This window comes from Schistocerca piceifrons, unplaced genomic scaffold, assembly GCF_021461385.2.
Source record: "Schistocerca piceifrons isolate TAMUIC-IGC-003096 unplaced genomic scaffold, iqSchPice1.1 HiC_scaffold_295, whole genome shotgun sequence".
Classification (NCBI taxonomy): Eukaryota; Metazoa; Arthropoda; class Insecta; order Orthoptera; family Acrididae; genus Schistocerca; species Schistocerca piceifrons.
In genome coordinates this window covers 22501-27500 of record NW_025728510.1, presented here as the reverse complement: position 1 = coordinate 27500, position 5000 = coordinate 22501, and the positions used below count along the sequence as shown (strand labels likewise).

At 53.7% G+C, this 5000-nt stretch overlaps 1 non-coding gene across 1 annotated transcript in view; it reads right to left on the bottom strand.

Moving 5' to 3' along the window:
• LOC124744494 overlaps positions 1-822 on the bottom strand; it is a 1909-nt gene extending 1087 nt beyond the window's left edge. Inside the window, exon 1 of the ribosomal RNA XR_007010790.1 lies at positions 1-822. This exon is cut by the window's left edge and continues 1087 nt beyond it. This is a non-coding gene — a ribosomal RNA (small subunit ribosomal RNA).
• Between the last annotated feature and the right edge of the window lie 4178 nt (positions 823-5000).

Genomic DNA, 5000 nt, shown 5'->3' with positions numbered 1-5000 from the left:
GACACTCAATAAAGAGCACCCTGGTAGGATTTCAACGGGGTCCGCCTCGGGACGCACGAGCACGCACGGGGCGGTCGCACGCCTTCGGCTCGCCCCACCGGCAGGACGTCCCACGATACATGCCAGTTAAACACCGACGGGCGGTGAACCAACAGCGTGGGACACAAATCCAACTACGAGCTTTTTAACCGCAACAACTTTAATATACGCTATTGGAGCTGGAATTACCGCGGCTGCTGGCACCAGACTTGCCCTCCAATAGATACTCGTTAAAGGATTTAAAGTGTACTCATTCCGATTACGGGGCCTCGGATGAGTCCCGTATCGTTATTTTTCGTCACTACCTCCCCGTGCCGGGAGTGGGTAATTTGCGCGCCTGCTGCCTTCCTTGGATGTGGTAGCCGTTTCTCAGGCTCCCTCTCCGGAATCGAACCCTGATTCCCCGTTACCCGTTACAACCATGGTAGGCGCAGAACCTACCATCGACAGTTGATAAGGCAGACATTTGAAAGATGCGTCGCCGGTACGAGGACCGTGCGATCAGCCCAAAGTTATTCAGAGTCACCAAGGCAAACGGACCGGACGAGCCGACCGATTGGTTTCGATCTAATAAAAGCGTCCCTTCCATCTCTGGTCGGGACTCTGTTTGCATGTATTAGCTCTAGAATTACCACAGTTATCCAAGTAACGTGGGTACGATCTAAGGAACCATAACTGATTTAATGAGCCATTCGCGGTTTCACCTTAATGCGGCTTGTACTGAGACATGCATGGCTTAATCTTTGAGACAAGCATATGACTACTGGCAGGATCAACCAGGGAGCTGCGTCAACTAGAGCTGAGCAGCCGGCCGCCCGGGAGTGTGTCCCGGGGGCCCGCGCGAACACGCAAGCGTCCGCTCAATCATTCTGCAAACAGGAGGAGGCTGAGCTCCCCTGCACAATACACCTCGAAACCCTCTCAGGTCCCGGCGGCGCGCAGCGCCGTCCCAAGTACTTGGTCGGGTTCGAGAGAGGCGCAATCGCCCGGAGTTAGGCGAGTAGACGCTTTCGGTGCGACCACCCGTGCTCCCAACTGAGCTTGCCGCTGCCGACAGAGGCCCGGGAGCGTGCTGTCGTGGCATTGCCGGCGGGAGACAACACGCGCCACCTACGGTGACCGGCAGCTCCAACGCCAGCGCCACAGAAGGACAAAAGCCCCACTTGGGTGCCGAAGCGAACTCTCCCAGCACAGCGCACGCGCCAACACATCCGCACAGCTGCGATACAAACCACCAGCGAGAACCGCTGGGGCGACCGAGCAGCAGACGGCGTCGCGGCGCCGAGCGCCGGGCGGCAGCGCATCCTCAACGCACACAGTCCTCAATCGGACCAGCACACTGAAGATGTCCACCGCGCTTCGCACCGGGCCCGCGAGGACCTACTTTGGCCGCACGGCGCCGCGCGCAGGGTGCGCCGGCGCGCAGCTGCGACGCCTGCCGCGTCCGTCGGCCGGCGCGCCTGCCACTGGCCGCCCCCACCAGCCGGCTGTAGCGCGTGCGCCCACGCACCGCGCGGCCAGCACGCCGGGAGGCGCCCCCTCACCGGCCGGGGACGGTCCCACCCAGCCACCGCCGCGTATCGCTTCACACCCAGATGCCGTTCAGTTTCGTCGGCATGGTGGGTATCGCTGGAACAACCGGTTAGTACCTCAACCTATCGTCGCCATCACCGATTCACCCCTAGCGAGAACAACCGCACCACAACAGGTTACCATTTGTTCATTTGCGTAACTTCACCAGAAAACGCAGGCGTCCATCGCCATTTGCAACTTCCACGATTATTGCATGCCTGTGTCAGGTGTCACGCCACACTACGTCTGCCCACATACACGCAACAAAATGTGCACGCCTAGACAATACGTGGAAGGTGGCCCCCGTACGTATGCGATGTCCATTGCTCGAACGACTGTCAACCGGCCTCTGTAGCATGTCGCAGATATGGAACGCGGTGCACCATGCCATCACGGTGTGTGAGGAGAGACGACTAGGTCCGAATACATCAACAGACAGCTCATGCTGATCGCCATCCACGGCGTCCGTTCCTCCCACACGTCTCTATGGCGTACCACACTGCAATCCAGCTCTCATAGGGAGACGACACGTAGCTGCGTGCACAATATTTGCACTGTATGGTCCGCCGTTTTTGGGCGCAGTCGTTGTACGGTCACACATGTGCCACGATGTATCATTCAGTACATAAGGACGAATGTGCAGTACAGATTGTGGTTTACGCGTACGACATTAGCGGACAGTTGACACAGGCCGCACCACAACGTAGCCTGAGTACGTCGCATGCGGAGGGCATTGAACATGCAAAGTTCTCACCAACCAGCTTGCGAAGGCAGGGGGCAAGGTGGGGACGTGGGGAGGGGCGGCATGTACGTCCTGCTGCCATCCACATTACAGTGTACAGCAGGAGCATGTGGAAAGTGAGCAAGACTTGCAAGGTGTTTAACATGAAGCGATACACAGGGGAGCGGGGAGTGCGAGTAGCGAACTATATTGCGAGGGTTGCGGGTGGGCAACACTACACTAATTGAACGAGTCGTATAACAATTACAGAGCAGGTTTAGGCGACAACGTGGGTTACGTTAGGCGACAACGTGGGTTAGGTTAAGGCACGACGTGGGTTAGGTTAAGGCACGACATGGGTTAGGTTAAGGCACAACATGGGTTAGGTTAAGGCACAACATGGGTTAGGTTAAGGCACAACATGGGTTAGGTTAAGGCACAACATGGGTTAGGTTAAGGCACAACATGGGTTAGGTTAAGGCACAACATGGGTTAGGTTAAGGCACAACATGGGTTAGGTTAAGGCACAACATGGGTTAGGTTAAGGCACAACATGGGTTAGGTTAAGGCACAACATGGGTTAGGTTAAGGCACAACATGGGTTAGGTTAAGGCACAACATGGGTTAGGTTAAGGCACAACATGGGTTAGGTTAAGGCACAACATGGGTTAGGTTAAGGCACAACATAGGTTAGGTTAAGGCACAACATAGGTTAGGTTAAGGCACAACATGGGTTAGGTTAAGGCACAACATGGGTTAGGTTAAGGCACAACATGGGTTAGGTTAAGGCACAACATGGGTTAGGTTAAGGCACAACATGGGTTAGGTTAAGGCACAACATGGGTTAGGTTAAGGCACAACATGGGTTAGGTTAAGGCACAACATGGGTTAGGTTAAGGCACAACATGGGTTAGGTTAAGGCACAACATGGGTTAGGTTAAGGCACAACATGGGTTAGGTTAAGGCACAACATGGGTTAGGTTAAGGCACAACATGGGTTAGGTTAAGGCACAACATGGGTTAGGTTAAGGCACAACATGGGTTAGGTTAAGGCACAACATGGGTTAGGTTAAGGCACAACATGGGTTAGGTTAAGGCACAACATGGGTTAGGTTAAGGCACAACATGGGTTAGGTTAAGGCACAACATAGGTTAGGTTAAGGCACAACATAGGTTAGGTTAAGGCACAACATAGGTTAGGTTAAGGCACAACATAGGTTAGGTTAAGGCACAACATAGGTTAGGTTAAGGCACAACATAGGTTAGGTTAAGGCACAACATAGGTTAGGTTAAGGCACAACATAGGTTAGGTTAAGGTACAACATAGGTTAGGTTAAGGTACAACATAGGTTAGGTTAAGGTACAACATAGGTTAGGTTAAGGTACAACATAGGTTAGGTTAAGGTACAACATAGGTTAGGTTAGGTTAGGTTACACGTTGTTGTAAGGAAAGGTGTAGGGGGGGGCGGGGGCGGCAGGTTCGTTGATAGTGATTATAGTAAGTGAATGCTTGTGACATGATCAGATTTGTCACGTCAGGATGCACCTTTGGCTTATTAGAGGCGGCGCTCCAATTCTATGCTTGTGTCAGACCTGTGTCTTTGACTCATGTCATTGTTTGTGCGCTGTGACAGGAGGTACTATTGTGATGTTGGGTGCACCGTTGTATAGGACATGTGTGGGTGTTGGTGCCTGATCTGCGCAATGGTGGATGTCGAAAGGGTGGGATATTGTATTTTCCGCATGGACCTCCTGGTCTGGTTGTGATAGTGTGGATTGTGTAATGTGGCGGAGAGGATGCACTGGATGTTGTTCCATGCTGGTGCTTACATATTGTATGTGCGCCCGTTAGAAGCAGAGAGTGGTGCGTGATCAGAGTGGCTGGCTGACGTGTGGTTCCCATTGTGGGCAGACTCTTTCAGCATGTATACGGACAGTTGTATATATATTCTGTAGTTTGATGGCTCTGCATTGATTACTAATCAGCGCCGTGTGTACGGGTAATCTGGTTCCAGTCCAAAATGTTCCATCTGTGTACATTAGTGACAAAGACTCCCCTCATGCAGTGGGGCTCGGTCTGTTATAACTCTTCCGCGTAATATATTTGCCCCACGTTTTTGCGACTGCGAGTGCGAGTGCAACGCGCATGGGGACCGACATGCTGATGGCTCGGTATCGGACGCCGTACAGTGAGCAACGCGATCGCGTCTCTCGCTCGTAAGTGGTACAGGTCGCGGCTCATGTATAGGGACAGCGGGAATGTCGCATATTGGCAATAACTCTTCATGAAACGCACGTTATAGGGGTGGATTGCACTTTACGAGTGCGGGAAACGTCCGCCGTTCATCCGCTGGAGGTGCGCGTTTGGCGGTTGGGGTGGTGCACGAACGGGTGCGGGTGGAGTCATTGCCGGTCCACGGCTTCGTGCGGCAGAGCCACTGGAGATTGGGTGCTATGGTCGACAGAGGCTGCAGGCTTTGTGGGTGGCGTCGAAAGGCGGGCACTGTGGCGCCATCGCTGTCTTAATCGGCTTGGCGTCGCATAGATGGCGGTATCGTCGTTGGAGGAGGTCATGTTGCGGGAGACCTACAGATGGCGGTATGTTTTGTGGTGCGGACGTAGTGTTGTCAGATGCGCATAGATGGCGGTATTGCATGTGGTGTCGCCC